A 23,675-nucleotide genomic window follows, 5' to 3' on the forward strand; every position below is an offset into this window, starting at 1 on the left:
ATTATTATAGTGGACTGCTTAAACATCATATATTAAGATTTTATTGGTAAGTTAAAAGTGTTAAATAGTCAAAGCTGACTTATTTTTTGAAGCTCAATTTCTTCATTAATGCATGATGTTGAAGGTAAAATGATGCAGATGCTTATATTGATCTTAGGAAGCTAAATTTAAAATATGATGCTTATGTTATTGCTATGACATCTTTTCTTGACTGGTTGTACTTCATGTGGCTCTTGACAAGATGACCTGTGGCAAGAGTAGACATGAGAGATAACTCACCTGCCATTACTGCACTTGCCACAATTCTTACCAAGTTTTGTGTATTCGCACCAGGTTGTGCCACATTTTCTCCTCTGACTTTGAGCATGTTTAGACATGCTTCCTGTGAAGCCAGTTGGGTCCCACCACCCACTATCCCCACTTCTATACATGGCATGCTCACTGATATGTGCAAGTCTTTACCCCCATTTACCCCCTCCATAATAGTAAGACAATGTGAGCTCTCCACATTTTGGGCTAGATCTTGGCCTATTGCAATGAACATGGTCGAAAAAATGTTGGCATCATGAGCATTGAATCCTCCCATGGCACCAGCCATTGCAGATCTAGTCTAAGTTTTTTAGCATGTTCAGTTCCAACAATGCTAGAACTATCATCTTCAACACCTTTTCTACAACCACCTTTGTTATGACAGCCTCACACACTATTGATTTCCCATGCCCTTCAATCCAATGCACTATCATGGGCTTCTTGTCTGTGTAGAAATTGCCTAACAATAGAAACCCATTCGCAAAATTAGCCCACCCATATTAAAAGAGCTATCCAATTCATTTGTATGGTGTGAAAGAAAAACCCCCAAAAATAAGTGTTTAGAAATAAGAGGAATTGAATTACCTGAAATGCTGATAAAATCCATGTCAGGAAACATAGCTTGAAGATAATCCAAGACATTTTGAACACCCTTGGAGACCATATTCATTCCCATGGCATCTCTTGTGAAGCATGAGAATCTCATGTACAAATTCTTGCCTCCAATTGTACATTTTATGCCCTGTAGCCTAGAAAATCTGCTTGTCCTATTGGAAAAAGAGAGCACAAAATGTTATCGATTACCTTGAAAATATGGCTTTATTGAATTACTTCACTAAAAATTGAATAGATATACCTAAAAACTACATGATCAGGAGATCTACTTGTTGAAGATGTTAGATAGTTTATCAAAGTTTGCCCTCCTTCCATCATAGCAAGCTTGACATGGATGTCCATGGCTGCTACTTCAGTAGAAACATAAGAGTTTCTTAGGCCATCATGACTAGTAAACTGTGATCTAGAAATAAACTGTTTATCGGAAAACAACCTGGTTTAATGGCATGAGTAAATTTTTGACTGGAGTGAACTCCAGAAGGAAAACATATAGGCTAATAATATTTAATTAGCCATCCCATGTTAAAATTGTTTAAGAACAAACAATATGCTACCCTTCCAGTAAAACCAACAAAATTCAGAGTTGTCTTACCAATTGTTTATCCTTTTCATGATTTGAGTAATAGCTATCATGTAATGGTGTTTGGTGAAATCACCGCTAAGTTTGATGATCCAACTTCCACTTGAATCCATGATGGAGGTTTGTACTTGGAGAAGACATTTTGAATAAAACTAAAGAATATGTCTCTGGTTGGTATATATCAATTAAATAAACAAAAAGGTTTGGGTGTGGTATAAGGAATTTATTTTTCATTTCTACATCTAGGTCTATGGTCGGGTACTTGTTTTAGCATCAACATTTTGGAATGTTTAAAGTGTCAAGTCAGACTTAATGTATACATTTGTACAATGGGCACTTTATATGGATGCTTTATAAAGTTTCATTAGTGTTTCAATATATCGTTAGAGTTTGAATATCTAGAAGATATAAGGGGAGTTTTCTTGAGTTCTATTGGCAATTCTAGTTTGAGGATCACACTTTGTACATTTTGTATATAATGAGTAATGAATGAGAGTTTTCTTTTTCATATTTTTCCTTCAGGAACTCTTTTAAACCCATTTATTTATTAATATACATAGTGGTATTCCACTTTTGCCAAAAAAAAATATCACAAATAAATTAACAATAAAAAACTTTTAAAAAATGTGTAAACTTTACATGCACAATTTTTTATATAGACACATTTAGAACCTTCATGTGGTAAACCACAAAATCATGAGGTGTTGCATAAAATGACAATAATAATAAAAGATCAAAGTTCTCAATAATAATAAAATGCCATTATTTTATTTAGACTTAAATAATATATTTTTCAAATGTTAATGAATTTCTTTTGTGTTTAGCCAAAGCATTTGGGTTGTTGTATTTGCCTCCATATTTAAGCAAGTTTACAAACTTTAGCTTTGTGGAAGTTTTGTTATCTACCTCTATAATTAAGTTGTTGAAATTTGATTGAAAAGATCATTGTTGAAAAAGGGAGATTGTTGAAGCAGAACATATGTTTCAATCATTGTTTTGTCACTGATGTCAAACTTGTTATTTGCTTGTAAGACAATTGCTTATAAGATCCAAGTACTATCACTTAGTTGATTGATGAAGATGATTTAATCAATAAGATGTAACAACAACACGTAGAGGAAAGGTTGAGTTATGGTTATGTAATGAAGTACAAGGATCAATTAAGACAATGGTGAAATGATGTATAGATAATCTATTTAAAGATACAAAGGTTGGCTACACTTAGAAACTCTATAAGAACAATTAATACTAAGACTGTCTATAAAGCTTGACCAAGTTGATAGTAGGTGCCTAGCAAAGTTAGTTCAAGCCGAATAGAAGATCAGTTGGAGCCAAGTAAAAACAAAATCTAGTGTGTGCTGATAACACAGTTGGTGCCAAGTAAAATACAATAGGTACTGAGCATTAGTAAACCATAGTTGATGCCAAGTGAACTCACAGTAGATGTCAAGCAATGTAATATGTGTGGAGCATTAGAAGATTAATAATGCCAAGCTACTATATTATTTGAAAATTCAAAGATTTTCCAAATCTAAGCCGACAAGTTTGTTTTCTTGAAGTCTATGAACCAAGTGGAAGATAAAGTTGATGAGCTGGTGGCACAAAATTTGAGGTAAATTGTTTCTAGGTGAATTTAAATGGATTCTAGGATAATTTTCTAGAAGGGACAAGATGTGGGGTAGATACATTGTATCCTACCTAATCCATCTAAACCCTAAAATGGATGATGGAAAATAGAGTGCGAAAAGTATTCTAATTTCCTATTTAAGGAATGTCTGGTCATGAAGCAAAAAGTCTGAGAGTGTGGAATCAAGGGGAAGATATTGAGAAGGTCAAAGAATACCAAGGAAGAATAGAGATAGAGAGTCAAGGTCTCTACTTTGTTAAGTGACCACAAAAGCAACTATATTAGCATACTAAGCAAGAAGACTTAAGGAGACAAATGCTTGAAGGGTGAACAAGTTGTCAAGAGCCATAAAGAATTAAAGCAAAGCAAATTCAGGACTAAATTGTGATATGGAATCTGCAAGATGAGTTGTAAGTTGGATCAGATCAAAAGCTCTACTATTACTCTCTAACAATTGTATTAGTTAGGGTAAAATCCTTTGGACTAAGCTTGACTTAACAAGCATTTGAAAATCCTTTAATAGGGTGACATTCCAAGTGAATGTTCTAAAGTCCTTTAACCAGGCTCACTTCTAACAGGGTGATTGAAACTCCTTAACTAGGTCACATTTAATAGTGTGTGTTGTAACCTTTAATAGGGTTGGCCTTTCACAGGGCATCACTTCAGAAGAGTGAAAAAGGAGTAGCATGTTACTAGTGGTTTTTTTCAAAATTAGGTTTACACGTTAAATCATTGTGTCATATGTGTTGATGTTTCATGTTTTATTACTGCATGTTGATTTGATAGTAACTTGCAAGTATTAATGATTAGCTTGGATGCATGCATAGTTTAATGGGTGCACTAAGCTAAGTGAAAAGTTTTATTGGTACATCTAGACCTTGAATAATTGATTCACCCCCCTCTTAGTTATTTTAAAGAATTCTAACAATTGGTATTAGAGCCATCTGCTAATTGAACTAGTTTGAAGGTACTAGAAGCACAAAGATCAAGATGTCCAAGAGAGAAGTACCCAAGCTTAACAATGACAACTTCCCTGCATGGAAAAGTCTAATGAAGCTACATATTGGAGGAATAGGAGATCATGCACAATCCACCATCTTAGTGGAACATGTTGATCCTATTGGAGTTCCTACTGCAGAAGATATGAAGAAGAAGAAAGAACACAATTAGGCAATGTTGGAGATTGCCTCTGCTCTCAGCTATGCAGAATTTGATGACATCAAAGGATGTAACACTAAAAAGAAGATGTGGGATGCCCTACAAATCATCTATGGAGGAGACAAAAATGTTCAGAGAGCCAAGTCAGAGAGTCTTAGAGGTAAATTTGATGGCATGAGAATGGAGGAAGGTGAGAACATTGCTCAATATGTTGCTAGAATAAAAGAAGTTGTTAGTGCAATAAAAGGTGCTACTGGTCATATAGATGATGAAAATATTCTAAGCGAAGTATTAAGGACATTACTACATATTTATGCTATTAGAGTTTCAACAATCCAAGAACTAAGATGTATTCCAACAAACAATCTAACTCTTGAAGGTCTAGTAGGTAGACTTACTACTTTTGAGTTATCCAACTTTGACAATTACAAACTAGAGAGTATTGAATCTACTTTTAAGGCTAAGTTACTATTGAAAGATTATGATGAGAAGAAGTAGAAGAAGAAAATAAAGATAAAACATGTGTCTAGTTATAGTGATATCAATGAAGAAGATGTTGATCAACTGGAAGCATTGTTGGCAAGAAGATTCCACAGAGGAAAAAGCAAGTTCAAAGGTAAGTTACCCATCATTTGTTTTAATTGCAATGAGATTGGACATATTGCTGCTAGATGTCTAGAGAAGAGAAACTATAAAGGAAATGACAAATACAAAGATAGAAGAAATAAAGACAACAAAGATTACAAAGACAAAGGCAAGAAGTGCTACATTGCTGAAGAAGATGATTCTAATGAACATGATGATGAAGTAGTTTATGTTGTAATGAAGGATGAGTCTCGTGAAGATGAGGCAACTAAACTTGTGACCTATGTAAACAAAAATGATAGATAGATCATTGATAGTGGATGCTCACATCACATGACAGGAGATAAAAGTAAGTTCGTTACCCTAAAACATTATGATGGAAATAGTGTTAGATTTGGTAATGATGCTCCTTGTTTAATAAAAGGAAAAGGTTCCATTAATCTCACAGAAAAGATCTCATGTGATAATGCTTACTATGTTGAAGGATTGAATTATAATATGTTGAGTGTGCCACAACTAAGCAATGTGGGATGCAAAGTTGAATTTGGAAACAAAATTGGCAAGATATATGACACAAATGGGAAATTGATAGGAAAAGGAGATCAAACTAGAAGCAACCTATTTTACAATGATATAAATGATGCTACTTGTCTTATTGTGAAATTTGATGATGTGTGGTTATGGCATAAAAGGTTGTGTCATGTTAACTTTGACAACTTGATAAGAATCAGTAACATGAAGAAAGTTAGAGGTCTACCCAAGCTGAAAAAGCCTGATAATGTGATATGCAAACAATCTCAGCTAGACAAAATGACTAAGTCTAGTTTCAAAAGCCAAACCTATACCTCTAAAGAGATACTAGATATTGTTCATACTAACTTATGTGGACCTATGGAAGTGCAAAGCTACAAGCGAGACAAGTATATAATGTTGTTTGTAGATGATTACTCTAGGATGATGACAGTCATGTTTTTAAAGAAAAAGTTTGATGCTTTTCAAATGTTTAAGTGGTTCTTGGAAAGAGTTGAAAAAGAAATAGGGAAAAGTATGAAATTTTTGAGGTCAGACAAAGGAGGAGAATTCACATCAAAAGAGTTTGAAATATTTTGTAATGATAGAGTAATCAACAGATAGACTTCTGCACCCAAGAACCCTCCATAGAATGGAATAGCTGAAAGAAGGAATAGGTCAATAATAGAGTATGCTAGGACACTTATGATGGAAGAGAATGTTGCTCTAAAAGACTAGAGAGAAGCTGTGAGTACAACTGTCTATACCCTGAACCGAGTGCAAATCAAGAAAGATACTAATTCAACACCTTTTGAATTTGGTATGGTTACTCACCCAATGTAAAACATTTTGATGTATTTGGGAGCAAATGTTACATTTTGAGTTATTTGGGACCAAATGTTACATTCTTAAAGATGCTAGAAGTGGTATGTTTGATGCAAAAAGTGATGAAGGTATATTCCTTGGCTACTCCACAATAAGTAAAGCATACAAGTGTTTAAATACTAATACTAAAAAAATTGTGGAAAGTGGAAATGTAAATTTTGATGAATATACAGAAGTTCATGATGTTGAACCCATCAAGAGACCAAAAGAATACAAATATTTTGTATACTTCTATGGAGGAATGCCTACAGAAGAAGAATGTAATGTCCCCTCTTTAGTTCGACATGACATTGATCATGGATTTTGCCTATTCCAGACTCACGTAGGCAAATGGTGTGGAGAGAGAGTCAATTCTGCGGATCAGATGGTCATATCTTGCTCTTGAAGAAGTGTTAAGAGGTTATATTTTATTATTATGTGTTATTGGGGCCTACATGTTATAATTTTAAGTTGAGTTGCACTTTTTATTTTATAAAATTACTTTATTATAAAAAGTGCATTATAATGAGATTTTATAAAGGATGTTTCTAGAAGTTCTAGCAACTTCTTAGAAAAGTGAATAAATAGAGGGCTGGGCCTCTCATTTTGGACAGGCTTGGATTTGAGATTTCTTCTACTTCTTCCATTGAGGAGCAAATTTGTAGTCTCTTGGGTCTGCAAATATTATTCGATCTTTGGGAACACATCACTCCCCTAGATTGGCATAATTGAGGTAGTGAAATATCTACTGAAGGGTTGCATAATTGGAGTTGGTATTCAGCCATCTCATTGGTACTTCATCGAGAATCCGTTGTAGGGTTTGTCCGTGGTTGGAATAAGGGCTTGAATTCATCATAGCATTGGTGGATCAATTTTGGCAAGGGTTTGAAGACATAATTGGCACATTTTCAGAATTGCAACTCCAGGGTTTGGAATCAAATATTTGCTCATATCTCCTCAACCTATTGGGGAACTATTCTATGGTTTTGGGAGGGCACAATATGACCCTAGGCGACCCCAATTAGGGCATTTTTGTCAGCAGTAAAAATACAAAAAAATCAGATATTGAAATCGCAGTCTCCCAGCTACCTGGTACGGCCAACACAGGGTTGCAGATTTGTCACAGTTGGAGGGTGGTTTAGGCAGATTTGGGGTGTCGACTTCATCAGCCATCATCAACAAATTAAGGCAGTGATCCAGATCAGTCCTTTGTTGTAATCAGATTAGGACTGCATTTATGAGGGTTACATATGGTCTTCCATCTATAATCATATGCATTTGCACCACATTCCATAAATGTCGGTAATAGCAAGCTGAAATTTGCCATAATCTAAATATTGTTATTGGTACTGTTATTGTTCATTGGCATTGTACTTTGTGGTTTCGTTGCACAATAATTAGCCTTATTCATAGCTCTATTCAGTTACATGCCAAGTGTTTGACAAATTGTCTCAGTCCAGTTTGAGGGTTTTAGTGGCCTTAATAGTTAAGGGTCATTATAGTGGTATCAGAGCTATAAGTCCTGCCATCCTGTGGAGGTCTTATAGGGAATTTGGAACAGCTGGATAGAAGGGAAAGTGTTTGACAAAATGTCAAAACACTAAAATCAAAACATTTATGAGCATGCAATAGAGGCTTTATAATTTCCGCAATACCAAAGCAAGACAAGATAGGATTTCATACCTGAAGAGCGAATAGTCTAGCTCATATGTACAGGTGGACATATAATCCAGTCATACAGACACAGGGAAGGTATTCTTTGATCAAGACTACAACTACAATATGGATAGAGGCAGGAATGCCAGTCTAGATCAGCAAGAGGAAAGATTTTTACAGTTATTAGACACCTTGGCATAGGGACAACGATTAGCCAAACAAAGAGCACAAGAACAGAATCAGAGAATGGAGCTTATGATGCAGATGATGGCTCATCAAATGGGGATGAACGCTAACATAGGTGGAGGAAATAATCAGAATGGTAACAATCAGAATGGGATTAATCAGGATGGGATACATAATGGAGGCGAACAAGTTGGGAACAATTTCGGTCATGCACCCCAGCAAGCTAGGACAGTGAGTTCGAGACCTATGATTCCCACGTTCCTTCCTAGAGCTCCAGAGCAGCCAGTACCAGAACCCCAGATCACTGACATACAAGATCAGCTGAGGAGAGATTGGGAAGCAGGAGGTCCAGATTTTACAGCTGCAATCACCTTTAGAGAGTATATGGATGTGCAGATGAAGCATATGCCCCATGGACATGACAGGACTCAGAGCTATGAGCTACGAAAGAAAGTAGGGAAACTTCAGTTACCATATTTTGATGGCTCAGGAAAGTCTACAGCAAGAGCTTGGGTTCAAAAACTTGACACATACTTTCAATTGAACCCTATGTCTGAGGAAGAAGCTATTAAGTATGTAGCAATTCACCTGGATGGGTTAGCACACGAGTGGTGGCATCATGGTATGATCACTATGGGTCATGCACACATTACCTCATATGTGGAGTTTACGGAGAGACTGATTGAACGTTTTGATAAGAAGGATCCAAAACTCCATTTCAAGGAGTTAGCTCAGCTTAAACAATGGGGATCATTGGAAACATACATTTCATAATTTTAGAAACTTGCAGTGTTAGTAACAGATGTATCTGAACAGAGGCTATTGGTTTTATTTATGGATGGGCTAGTTGATCCGTTGAGAGGGTGGATTAAAGCTCTCAACCCTCCCACTTTGTAGGAAGCCATTAAGAAAGCTCATGACATGGATTCCTCTTCAGCTTCTAAAAATAAATTCCAGGCAAAGAGTTTCCCTTCAGGAAAAGATAGGGACAGGAAACCCTTTCATAGAGAGGCACATCTACCTAAGGAGGAAAGTAAGAGGTTGGACAAGGAGACACTTAATGACTTGCGTAGGAAGAAGCTATGCTTCTATTGCAAAGGCCAGTATGAGTATGGCCATGACTGTCCTATGAGGCCAAAAGGGAAAGCCAACCGAGCAATGTGGGCTTATTACAAAGGCTCAGATTCAGATAGTTCAGAACATCATGGTAAGGATCCTGATGAAGCAGAGGGAGAGCAGGAGATAGACAGTGCAAGGCAATAGTAGGGAACAAAGCTACATTTACAGGAAGCATGACTGTCTAGTATCCAGAGAGAGGGATCTTTCAAACTTCAGGGAGTTTTGGCTGGGCAGAAGGTTATTACATTATTGGACACAGGTGCCACACATAATTTCATTGATGCACGATTCATGGAGAAGCGTGGACTCAACACTAAGGAGTTCGTGGGACTAAGAGTCAAGGTAGCTGATGGATACACTCTTTGTTGTGATAGGATGGTACGAGACCTACCTTTGAGCCTAAACAACTATGAGTTTAAGGTGGACTATCATGTGGTCAACATGGGTGACATGGATATAGTACTTGGAATGCAGTGGCTACATTCATTGAAGGTGGTTACCCTAAGACTAGAGGATATGGAGATACAATACAAAGTGAATGGTAGGAGTCATGTGCTTAAGGCTATCCGTAATGGAGACATCAGGACTATCTCATTTAGGCAGCTGGAGAGATTAACTAGGCATAATGATATAGAGTGGGCAGTAGTTTGTACTTTGACACCTACACAGGAGGAGCAACATAAGATGAAATATCATCTTGATATTCAAAAATTGAGGATTAAGTACGAAAAGGTATTCAGTGAGATTCCACCAGGCAGGCCACCGGACAGAGGCATTGAGCATGTTATTGAGCTGGAGGAAGGTGCTAAGCCTATCATGATCACACCATATTGACACCCAAAGCGACTCAAGGATGAGATCGAAAGGACCATCGAGGAGTTGCTAGCTATGGGGCACATCCAACCAAGTAAGTCACCTTTTGCGTCTTCTGTTGTTTTGGTAAAAAAGAAGGATGGAACTCTTTGGATGTGTGTTGATTACAGGGAATTAAATAAGAGAACCATTAAGAACAGGTATCCCATTCCTCACATTGATGAGTTGATAGATGAATTGCATGGGGCTTGTTATTTCATGAAAATTGATTTGAGAACAGGATATCACCAGATCAGAGTCCGTGAACAGGATATTGAGAAAACTGCTTTCAGATGTCATTGTGGGCACTTTGAGTTTGTAGTCATGCCTTTCGGTCTGACCAATGCACCTGCCACTTTCTAGTCCATTATGAACAGAGTTTTCCACCATCAGTTGAGGAAATTCATGCTGGTGTTTTTTGATGACATTTTGATCTATAGCCGGTCATGGCAGGAGCATCTAGAGCATTTGGAGACAGTGTTGAGAATTTTATAGAAGGAGTCCTTGTATGCAAAAGAGTCCAAATGTGACTTAGGGATGACCGAGTTGTTATATTTGGGACACATTATTAGTGCAGATGGAGTGCAGATGGATCCTGAAAAGATTCGCGCTATTGTTGATTGGCCTCCACCAGAGAACCTTACACAGTTGAGGGGGTTCCTTGGTTTATGTGGTTTCTATCACAGGTTTGTCAGTGGCTACTCACGACATGCAGCTCCCATGAAAGATTCTACTGAAAAAAGGGGAATTTGTGTGGACTCAGAAGGCACAGGACTGTTTTATGAGATTTAAGGAGGTAATGACTACGTGCCCAGTTCTAGCATTACCTGATTTCACAAAGCCATTTGAGCTTCAATGTGATGCATCTGGAGAGGGAGTAGGTGCTGTACTTATGCAGAACAAGCACCCCATAGCTTATGAGAGCAGGAAGCTCAGAGGCCCCGAGCGTTCATTCAGTATATATGATAAGGAGATATTGGCCATCATGCATGCTTTGGCCAAATTCAGACAATATCTTGTGGGTAGCAAGTTTTGTATTAAAACTGATCATAATAGTTTGAGGCATTTCTTGGGACAGCGGGACCTGAATGATCGCAAGAAAAGGTGGGTAAGTAAGTTGCAGGCATATGATTTTGACATCTCATATGCCAAGGGAACTCAGAATGTTGTTGCAGATGCTCTTTCTCGAAGGCCACACCTCACTCTTATGGTTCAGATATCAGAGGATTGGCGACACTGGATTATAGCAGAGTATGCCAAGGATACATGGGCCTCCGATATAGTGGAGGGAACAGTGATTGATACCAGATACACACTTGTAGATGATTTAATCATTTACAAGAACATGATTTACCTAGTCCCAGGATCGAAGGTTAAGCAACTAATTTTGAGAGCATTTCATGACTCACCGACAGCAGGCCATCTCGGGTACTTCAAGACTTACAGGTTAGTTCGTGAGCGGTTCACTTGGAAGGGGCTGAAAGCTGATGTTTTGCAGTACGTTCAAGAGTGTCTTGTTTGCCAGCTAAACAAACAAGAACACACCTATTCGGCAGGGTTCCTATAGCCACTTCCGATCCCTGACAGGAAGTGGGAGTGCATCTCCATGGACTTTATCACATGTTTGCCCAAGGTACAAGGACGTGATTGTATTTATGTGGTGGTAGATAGATTAACAAAATATGCTCATTTCTTTCCTATCACCACTACCCACTCAACAGCTCATGTGGCAGAGGTTTTCTTTCGGGAGGTTTTCAGATTACACGGATTGCCTCGGAACATTGTGAGTGATAGGGATAGCCATTTCATGAGTCATTTTTGGCAGGAGGTATTCCGGTTATGTGGCATGGAGCTTACACCCAGCACTAGCTATCACCCACAAATCGATGGTCAGACGAAGATTGTGAACAAATGGGTGGAAGGGTATTTAAGGAATTATGTGGTAGCTCAGCAGCGAGCTTGGGTTAGATGGATATATCTCTGCGAGTATTGTTACAATACTACATATCACATCACTATACAGATGCCACCCTTCATGGCCCTTTCCGGTTATGAAGCACCTAGTTTCTTGGATTTGTTGTTTGGCGACAGCCGGGTACCCAGTGCAGGAGAATTATTACAGGAGAGTAAGGATATAGTTGCTACTCTCAAAGATAATATTGCGAGAGCTCAGAACCAGCAAAAGCAGTATGCAAACCAGAAGAGGACTGAGCGTAGTTTTGAGGTGGATGATATGGTTTACCTCATGTTGCAGCCATACAGGCAATCTACTCTTAAGAAGAGTGGTGCAGAGAAACTCAAGCCACGCTATTACGGACCATTCAGGGTTATTAGATGAATTGGTGAGGTGGCTTATGAGTTGGAGCTTCCAGCAGACAGCATGGTGCACAATGTGTTTCATGTGTCCCGCCTCAAGAAGGCGTTGGGTCAGAATGTGGTGCCTTTCGCAGTATTACCTCCTTTAGACGATGAGGGAAAATTGATTTTAGTGCCAGAATTCATCTTGGAGAGCAGAGAAAAGTAGCTTCATAGAAGAGTGATCAGAGAATACTTGGTTAAGTGGAAAGATCTACCTGTTGAGGATGCTACTTGGGAGGGGGAAGCTATTTTGCAGCACCTGGCGTTGAGATTGCTTGAGGACAAGCAATTTCAGGAGGGGTGGACTGTAATGTCCCCTCTTTAGTTCGACATGACATTGATCATGGATTTTTCCTATTCCAGACTCTTGTAGGCAAATGGTGTGGAGAGAGAGTCAATTCTGCGGATCAGATGGTCATATCTTGCTCTTGAAGAAGTGTTAAGAGGTTATATTTTATTATTATGTGTTATTGGGGCCTACATGTTATAATTTTAAGTTGAGTTGCACTTTTTATTTTATAAAATTACTTTATTATAAAAAGTGCATTATAATGAGATTTTATAAAGGATGTTTCTAGAAGTTCTAGCAACTTCTTAGAAAAGTGAATAAATAGAGGGCTGGGCCTCTCATTTTGGACAGGCTTGGATTTGAGATTTCTTCTACTTCTTCCATTGAGGAGAAAAATTGTAGTCTCTTGGGTCTACAAATATTATTCGATCTTTGGGAACGAATCACTCCCCTAGATTGGCATAACTGAGGTAGTGAAATATCTACTGAAGGGTTGCATAATTGGAGTTGGTATTCAGCCATCTCATTGGTACTTCATCGAGAATCCGTTGTAGGGTTTGTCCGTGGTTGGAATTGTAGACACCTAAATTTGATTACATCGCTTTGGTAATCTTATTTAGTTATCTCTAAAGGCATCATTAATTAAATCTTATTCAATTAATCCTTTGCCATCCCTAGTTGATTAATTTAATTAATCATCTATAGTACTAATTGATAAATCAAATAATCTATTATTTATCAATTAAATTCTTTTCTCCTATCTAATTCCAAAAATCCCCATTTATTAAATAAATCTATTTGATAAATGAAATCCTCAAATTCAAAAACCCCTAACCTATCTCTAATCCTCCATTTAGCCTAATCCACCCTATCCACCCATACTAACCAAGCTTAGCCACTAACTCACCCACCCTCATTAATGCCATCCACTTGCACATCTCTAACATCCCTAATATAATCCTAAACCCAAGCCTAATCCACCCCCTAATGTTGTCACATTCCTTAAACAAGTTTAAGACTTTCCTAATCCAAACCAAAGTCTCCCCTCAAAAAACCCAACCACTAAGTCATGAGTGCTCTTACAAAACATAAAGACTCTTACAAGCCCACTCATGACTCTTACACCCATCTTCCACACTCTTCCCTCTTCCACACTCATTTCTCTTACATCCCTCTTACATACTCAACCCCACTCATCATGCCCTTAACCAACCCTTAACCCTACCCTCTCACACTCATCCTCCTTGTGACAAGTGTCACCTTCCCATTGGTGCTAAACAAGCACAATCCATGTGCTCCCCTTTGAGTGCATCTTAGCCCTCCTTAAGCCTTCATCCATCCTTGCATCTAAGCCCTCCATCCCTCTACCCCTTAGCCTATAAATTGAATCCCATCCCAAGCCATTTCATCAACAATATTTGAGCTAAAGTTACCATGCTATTTTGAGAACCAAAGCCATCAACCATACCCTTATAATGCCAAATTGAGAGCTCACAAAGCTACCAATTTGCCATTACCCATCTCCATTGAAGCAGCTTTTGAGCATCTTGAGCATACATCCACAGCAAAAGGACACATCTACAGAATCAAGAAAGCATGGAGTGTTTTCTCTTGTGAGGTTTGCACTTTTTATTTTCTTTCTTAGTCTAAGCATATATGTGAATTTAGTTTTTGGTTTGTGAATGTTTACTTCATTTGTTAATGTTCTTTGCATACTGATTCTGGTTCTACATTTTGGCACGCCCGGTGGGACCCCACTATGGGTCATTTAATTATCTATTTTCATCTATATGTCATTTTTCTAACCATCTAATGTTTGTTGTTGTTTGAGTGTGTTGTGAGGGTGTTTTGCTTGTTTTTGCAGGTTAAAGAACGCACTTAGGAAGAAGAAATACCATCTAAAAAAAAATAAAATTGCATTTTTCAGCTTTTTTTGGCGCGGTTTTGGCGTCTGCAACCTGTTCTGTCTGCGAAAATTGACTTCTGCGAAAATCCGCGTCTGCGAAAATTGACATCTGCGAAAATTCGCGTCTGCGCAAATCGACTTCTGCGAAAATCCGCGTTTGCGAAAATCGACGTCTGCGAAAATCCGCGTCTGTGAAAATCGACATCTCTGCTTGTCACCTGGGTTCTGTGCTGCAAATCTGTTTTGTCCTCTTCATATTTTGGCGCCTCTGTAGTTTAGCATCTTCGTATTTTGGCAGACTGTGTTCTCTGCTTGCTTATGTTCCATTTCTGCTTTACTATTTCTGCACTTTGTAGCTTAAAAAAAAAAAAAAAAAAAAAAAGAGTATAAATCAAAATTTGACTTTTAGTGGTTCCGTAGGATTTAGACCATTTTAAGCATTTTTACGCATAGGAAAAACAACAAAAAAAGTTAAAATTTTTTTTTCCATAGTTAAGCTCTCATTTTTGAAGATTTTGGCTAACTAACTAAAATTGCTTTTTTTTTTTTTTGTCTCATTGCAGGTTGGAGCACATATGGAACCACTAACCATGTTTCTTGCAGGTTTTCATGTTGCTAAAAAATGAACTTGAATGTTTAACCATTTGTCTTTGAATGCATGTTGCTAAAAAAAAAATGAACTTGAATGGTTAAACACATTTTTCATTGAATGAATGTTGCTCAAAAACACATTCTTGAATGTCATGGGTTAAAATCAACTTTCTTTGGAATGCATGCTTAAAACAAAAAAATCCAATCTTGAATGCCAAGGATCAATTAACCATTACAAATCTCTTTTTCACATGCAATCTAGGTAAAGTTGGATTTTTGGACATTTAAGAAACTTTGTTAAGTTAAAATACAAATTTACAAAAATCAATTTGAGTAGTTCCTTGGACTCACCTCTTTTCTAATCACCCATCAAATATTAACCATTGGTTGCAATCTCAGCGCCATTTATGGGGATGGGTCTACTTGAAAAAGGTGTTAAATGTTCCACAATCTAACTCACTCACTTGGTCTTTGAACGTTTGCTTTAACTTTATCAAAATTCTTAAATGGTCAAAACTCTAGATTAAATCGATCACACTTCAAGTTTGGGCACTAAAATTGAACAACAACTGACCTGGAGAGCCTCCGGGCGCGCGCTTGAAATCGAATCTCACACACTTTTGTTTTGGGCTTAAAACAAACTCACACTCAATCTTGAATGCCTTAAAGAAAATTAATCGATACTTGACGTGGAGGGCCTCTGGGCGCGCGAGTTTGCTTTTGTTGACCCTAACTCTTCTTATTGTGTGCATTCTTCGATCGATTTACTTTTTTTGGCACTTCAAGTTGGAATTGAACATTGTCTCTTAAACATGAGTGCTTGCAAAGTCTAGATTAGCACACATAAGAGTCAGTTGGTAAAAGAACAAGCGTGTTTTTTAGCCCAAGGTCATCCGAGTCTTCTCTCCCCTTGTCGTCTTTCGAGGCCATCTTGGGTGCATAAGATTAGGATCCAAAACCTTGTTTCTTTTTTAGGAGGCCTGCTTGGGGATTTCATCACCCCTTGGACGACCTCAACTCCAGCGTTCTGGCAGAGTATAAGAATCGGGAGGTGAATCGAAAGACACCTCTCTTGGGATCAAGATTTTGTCATTCAGGCTAAGCCTTAAGGAACTTTATACCCTTGAGAAGTGAAAGAAGAGAAGTGGGTTACCGCTCCTCTCAGCTGTGTGACATCCTTTTGGTCTCATCTACGGATTTGGGCCTCACGTACCTTGCGTATATCGAGGACTCCCTAGCTAAACCAATTGTCTGCCTTGCAAAAAACCATCTAGGATGTTAATGTGTTTGGAGTGACTGATCGAAACATTTGTAGAACATACACACTCCTTGGCGCAAGTACCACATTCTGAGAACCACAAACTTCTATCTGGGTGTTCCTATCTATTGCTTGTTTTTATTTTACTTGTTGAAGGAATGTTTGCCAAACTTGGTCAATCCTAGCTTAGGGCACACTTAGCGTAGTCACTGCCTATTTTGGAAGTTGAACAAGTTGAAGCAAAACAACTGAGATTTTTTCCAAAACCAAGCAGATTCAGGAATTTATGTCGGAACAACCCAAACCCAAACAGAAGTTTCACAAGGTCAAACTCAAGCCATCTCTAGCATACCAAGAACTTTCAGCCAAGAGAAAAGCAATAACACCAAGCCCACGAATTTCCAAACTCCACAAAGCAGAGGAAAAAGCTACCGACGAAGCACTTCAAGAGGCCTGGTTAGAGCGCACCATCAAATTTAGCCAACATCCAAGAGTTAATCCTGCTTATGCCTTACCAACTAAGCATGATTTCTATGATTAGACACCCTTGTTTCTCCACATCTTCTTGGATAAGCTTCACTCTAGAGTCATCTTTGTAGAAGAGCCAGCCATCTTAGCTTATCCCCTTAAGCATTATTAGCTCATCCATCTCATTTAGAATCATACCATCTAGCTAGTAATCAAAAATCTGCACATCTACGCTTTCAAAATTGTTGTCACCTTGCTAAAAGTTTGCCATTCCTAAAATCTTCCAAATCCACCAATCTCACCAAGGTTATCCCTTTGACAGAGCTTTGTCTAGGGTAATCTAGCTTTGTCACTTGTTATCCCTCATCACCTTGAGCTAAAGGTTGGGATTCGGAAGTGGTCAATCTCGTGTTCTTCCTAAAGGATCATCAGTCTATCCTTAAGTTGACACAATCACCACCAAGCTTGCACATAGGAAAGCAGACCTTTTGTGCTTTGACAACATATCTTTGAAGTTAGAATCCCCAACCCAATCCTCCTTAGGTTTTGTCATATAGCTTTGCCTCAACCTAGGAAATCATTTGCATAGAAAAGCCTTCCCCCTTTTGCATCCATTAGCATTATTGCATCTCATCCCTAGGAGCATTTTTCATGCCAACCGTCACTCACTTAGCCAAGAAGAAAGAAACAATGGAGCCCTATCATTTGGATCGAACAGCCTCACCCCCCTTGAGCACTCAGCTGTCCTTCAGCCCAGAGCAAGCTATGCCATCACCTACTGACATTGAAGCTTTCATGAACCAACCAGGAAATGCAGTATTGGTAAACGCCATTATAGACAAAAACAAAGAGACAATCATGGCTAATTTTCGAAGGGACAATGTAGGAACCTTTGACTTTGGAAGACCCCCTCCATTATCAGATCCATCTCACCCATTGTTTGGGCAGCTGCCACCACCCATAGGCTCTTATGATCCAAATTATCCTCAATTTATTCCAAAAGAAGAGCCTCCAGCCAATCCATATGACCCAACAGACCCAAACATACCATCATCCACCCAAGTTGAAATCTCCATGCCGCAAGCCAACCCAGCCACCACCACTCCATCCTTGGTTCATACCTCTCCGCTCCAAACCCCCTTTACCCAAAACACCTCACCGTTCACCCCCTTCACTATTGCTGCTGCTCCCCAACCTAGCCTTCCCAATCCACCCATCTCCCAAATCAGTGCTAGCATCTTTGGCCAACCTCAGCAATATACAACAGGGATGCCACCCATGGGGCCAAGTAATCAACCTTTCATCGCCCCCAGCTTGTTCACCACAGCCCAAAGCACAATCCCATCATTTCCATTAGGTCTCGAGAGCTCAATACCACCAGCCACAAATCTACAAGCTACTACCTTCACTCCACAAAGCTATCAAATCCCACAAGCTACTGCCAATCTTCTACCAAGCTCCCAAGTGACCCTAGCTCCCACCACCACTCTACCAAGCTTCCAAATCCAGCCACAAAGCTATCAAACCCCATCAGTTCCATTTCCAAGCTTTCAATTCCCACCACCTCCACCACCAACTAATCTATTACCTCCACTTACCAACTACTTTTCAATGCCACTTCTAGGAGGTAATCCACCACCCCAGCCAATCACCAATTATTTGCAGATGCCATCCCAAATGGGGGCACAACCCACATATATTGGTCAAACCCCACAAGCCCTCCGATCCTTTCCCCAAGCCTCACAACCATCTTATACCTTATCTCCACAAAGCAATCCATTTAACCCACAGCCAGCTTATGTTCCTCAATCCCAACCTCAAATCCCATATCAACAGCGAGCCTCGCAGCACATGCAGCAATATGCGCCACCTCCCCCTCAACAACCCGTCATCCACCATGCAGCTGCCCAAACAATGTACAATCCCTATCAGCAAATCCCTCATAACCATCCATATTCAATGGCCCCATCCAGCACATACCTACCTCAAGGCACTCCTACATTGGGGGCACCCCAACCATCACCTATCAATTCAGAGTGGGAGCAAATGAAGACAGCCCTGAAAGCCATCCAAGAAGGGAATGATCCAAAGACATTCAAGTTTGAGAATGTGTGTCCTTACCCATTTGACAGAGCCATTACCACAACACCATTTCCCAAACACTTTGAGTTACCTAAATTTGACAAATTCAGAGGAAAAGGAGACCCTGTCACACATATCAAAGAATTTTACATGCATTGCCAGGACGTGGCATACAATGATGTCTTCCTCTTGCACCTTTTTCCCAAAAGCTTGGTTGGACCAGCTCTTGAATGGTTTTATAGAATCCCCTATGGCACAATTAAGAACTTTGCTGAATTATCTGAGGCATTTGTAGCCCAATATGCCCATCTTGTTGAAACAGAGCTATCAATAGTTGATCTTGTCCACACCAAGCAAAAAGGTGGAGAAAGCCTTGCCGAATACCTGCAAAGATGGCAAACCCTTACCACCCGCATATCCTGCACCTTGCCAGAATGCCATGTGGTGAAAATGTTTATTGATAATGCACATCCCAGCTTGGCTCACCACATGACCATGAACTGTTTGCAGACCTATAAGGATATCAAAGAGAAAGGAATGATCCTTGAGCAAGGACTCATCAAAGATGGTGTGGTAAAGATTTACAAAGAGGCCAACCAAAATCAATCACATTCCAATGACAAGTCTAGGTATTGGAACAAAAACAAGCATGTTGCAACAGATGGGGTTACTGACACCAGACATGTGAATATCATTGGTCCTTCTCGAAACCAGTCTAACCCACCATATCAAACAAACAACCAACAAGCTACCAATTACCAACAACGAAATAACCAAAGCTATCAAAACCACAATACAAGACCCAACTTTCAAGGGTCTAACAATCAAGCTAATGCCATCAATGTAGCTGCAGGGCAAAAGCCCCAATTCCAACTTGCACCTAGAAACTATACACCCCTTGGTGAGCCATTGGATGTTATTTTTGAGAAATTGGCTAAGGAAAACCTTATCAAATTTCCTCCTACCCAGCAAATTGATCCAAGCCAATCCAAAGCTGCATGGTACAAGGACAATGAGTATTGCAAGTTCCATAGGGTAAATGGTCACACCACCCTCAGATGCATGAAACTGAAAGACTATGTGCAAGACCTCATCGATCAGAAGGAAATCACTGTTGGTGCCCAAAACTCTCCCAATGCAGGCTTACAAATTTATCAAAATGCTTTTCCTCCACACAACAACCAAAATCTTGGAAAAGCACCTATCCAAAACAACACCAACAACCGCCAGCCAAACCAACAGCATGGGAAGAACAATGACCACACTTCATCCTATATAGACTATGGTAGACTTATAAGTTGTATATCTAAGAAAGAGCCTTCAGTCAATGTTATCAATATCCGAGGACCAGACAATGAGTGTGCGGTCACCACTCGAAGAGCGCAATTTAACATCGCAGGCCCACCAGTTTCATCAACACCATCAGCTCCATCAAAAAGCTGGTACAATATCTTGGAACACCTTGGGAACATGCCAGCCCAAATATCCATTTTAGACCTTCTCCGCACTAGTCCTATGTACAAAGACATCCTTGACAGTGCTCTCATAGAATCCCGTGTCCCTTCTGATATCAATGCTACTGATTTTCGTAATCTTGTTGGACACCTTTCATCCTCATGTGCCCTATCTTTCAAACCCACCGACATACCCGCGGTTGAGCCAGATCACACCCTTCCACTTCGCATAGCCATCATGGTATCCAATTTTGCCGTGAAAAGAGTAATGATAGATAATGGATCAGCCTTGAACATTTGCACCCTAAAATTCATAAAACAAGCTGGGTATACTGAGGTAGATATGATCAGTGAGGTTATCACCATCAAAGCTTATGACAACTTGGAAAGGACCACAGAAGGGACTATTTTGCTACCAATCAAGGTTGGGCCAGTCATTCAAGAGATAGTTTGCCATGTTGTTGATCTAAACCTACCATTTAACATCCTCCTCGGTCGCCCATGGATTCATGCTATGAAGGCCGTTCCATCCACCTACCATCAGTGCATCAAATTTCCACATCAAGGCACTGAGGTAACCATCCATGCCGATCCAGAACCCTTTGCTTACTGCAATGCAGTTGAAGCTTCATATACAAACGATTGCCCTGGAATAGACATCGGCACAGCCATCGCCAGCTCATCCCACACTTGTAATGATGCAGAAACCATCCTTGCCTCTACCCTATCTACTGTAAAGATCAACAACAAAGGATGTGGAGAATATAGTCTATCAGATGCATTTGCTGTCGGAGCAATCCCACTTGATCCACATACCCATGGACAGCCAACATATCACAAAGCTAAGGAGATTCCACCTCCTCGATACAAACAGTTTGGCCCAACCACCTTTGTGTCCTCAAAAACCCCTCTTCATGAGGAGCTCACTCCACCGTGGTTGCTCCTTAGTGCTCGCTTCTCCTTGAATGCTGTTGATGCCTAAATTTTGAATCCCTCCAATCATCTTTCAGTCTTCATTAATAGGTTAGTTATGACACAAATCATGTTTGCAAATAAACATTTATTAAATTAAATTCAAACATAAGAACACACATTTTGATAACTATATGAAATATTGCATACTAGATATAATATGAGCAAAAGATGGCATAGTTTCTACCCCATAGGTTCATCAAAGGTTCGGTAAACAAAGGTCCATAAGTGTTTTAACAAAGACAAACATAGTATCAACAAAGTATCTTAAACACCACAAAATAAAGGCAAATTTTAGTCTCATCATCTGCCCCTTGCCAAACTAATGCTTGTCCTCAAGCATTGTACTTCCTTGTTAGAGACCTGAACTCTCCAATTTCTGTCCTCTCCTTTCTATTACTCTTAAAAGTGTAGTAAAATCCTCTAGTTCTCTCCCACACGTCTTTCTGGTGATCTTCCTACAACTTATCAAGTCTATCAACATTGATATCATACAAGGGCCATTGGAACATTGGAGGTTGCATTTTTAAAGGACACCACAACTCCAGTCTTGGCTGCTTTCCCAGTTCTAAATATTTTGGAACTTTGTGTAGCGTGGCTTCCAAGTTAATAGGGTTGTGTGGTTCTGATTTCTTAAGAGATTCAGGTAGTCTCACCCACCTGCTCCTTACACCGGTCATGGCTCTCTAAAGTGCAAAGTAGGACAAATTTTCATATTTAGCATAAACCTTAGTTCTAGTAGCAAATATCTTCTCCCTTACTATTGGATTCTTGTTTCCATAGGTCAATGTAAACCAATCCCAGAGCATCTCCTTTAGCTTACTAATTTTTGCTCTCAAAGGTAAAGGTTCTGCTCTCTCCTCATCTCTATGTGCATTCAATTTCCTATCATAATTTGCTTCATTGGACATCCATGACATGTGAGCTTTTAAATGTACATATCCTATGTAAAGCAAAAGATTCCACTCAGTCTTTGAAGGAATAACAAAGTTATGAACATATAATTCACACAATAAATTCTGTTGCCATGGTGGTAAAGTTTGATACAACCCATAAAATTCTTGTGTTGACTTAAACTCTACATTCACATTCTTGAGAGTTAACATTAACTGAAACAAAATAAATTTCTCTTTCAAGTAGAGAGCATAGACTCTAGGTGGTTGCCTATAAGCAAGGGCTTGGTCAGCTAGCTTAAGGGCATGGTCCATGCATTGTTTTTGGCTTTCTAGTTGTTCTTTCAATTCTACAATTTCCTCATTTTGTGATACTATAATCTTATTCATCTTCTTCTTTTCTTCTTTCCACAATGCTTCAACAAACAAATACTGTCTGTAAAGTTGAAAAAGGAGCTTTTGTAGGGTGACAGTACTGTTGTCTTCTCCTTCATGATCCCTTTTCCTCCTTCTTTGTTCCTGCCATAGATGCTCTACCAAAATATTGATCCATGTTGATATATGTATAACTAAGGTAGTATTCAGATTAACATACTCAAGAACTGTTTCATCCCTATGACTAGAAGTGTCTGGTAAATCTACTGGGGTATCATCTATACTTTCTTTAATTTCTTTTCCACACTCTGTAGTAAGATTATCAAGAATATTTGTTATCTCAGGATGAGGGGGAGAATGATCGGAAACAATTTGCACGAGAGATTCCTTGGTGGAAGTTTTAGACAAGATAGGATCCTTAGAAACCTACCCTCTCATTCTAGGGCTTCTCCGTACAGGGGTCTCTTCCTGTGTTACAACCATTTGCCTACTTTTCTACTTTGGTGTCACTGCTATAGGATCAATTGCTGCAGGACCCTTCTTTGTTCTCTTTTGTTTTACAATTGTAGGACTTGGTTCTTGCTGAACAAAATTTTCTTCTGGTAATTTTCATTTCCTCTTAGCTTTGCTGGTATCAGATTTAGGGATTTCTTGTATAGGTGGAGGCACATTTTCTTGAATAGGGGTAGTTTCTTGTTCATTTCCTTGAGTCTTTTTAGTTTCAGCTCCTTGAATGTTTTGTTCTGCAGGCTCACTACTAGGAGCTATGTTTTCCTCACTATGCTATTCGCTAGGGCCAGCTTGGGGTTGCAGGGTTTTAAGTTGCACAAACTCATCCCATGTTAAAGGGGATACATCCCTAAGAGACCTCTCTATTAACAACTTAATTAAAGCATGGTGAGTAATAGAATTCTCTTTCCCTTTGTGAGTCTCCCCACACTAATGAAAAGCATATTATACAAGAAATT

General features: G+C 39.1%; 1 pseudogene; it reads right to left on the reverse strand.

Annotated features, from left to right (window-relative positions):
- Positions 1-181: 181 nt before the first annotated feature.
- On the reverse strand, positions 182-22,119 carry LOC149562632 (3-hydroxy-3-methylglutaryl-coenzyme A reductase 1-like; annotated as a pseudogene).
- Positions 22,120-23,675: the final 1,556 nt, after the last annotated feature.

Source organism: Cupressus sempervirens, chromosome 4, assembly GCF_028749045.1.
Source record: "Cupressus sempervirens isolate cs-2001-9-10 chromosome 4, ASM2874904v1, whole genome shotgun sequence".
NCBI lineage: Eukaryota > Viridiplantae > Streptophyta > Pinopsida > Cupressales > Cupressaceae > Cupressus > Cupressus sempervirens.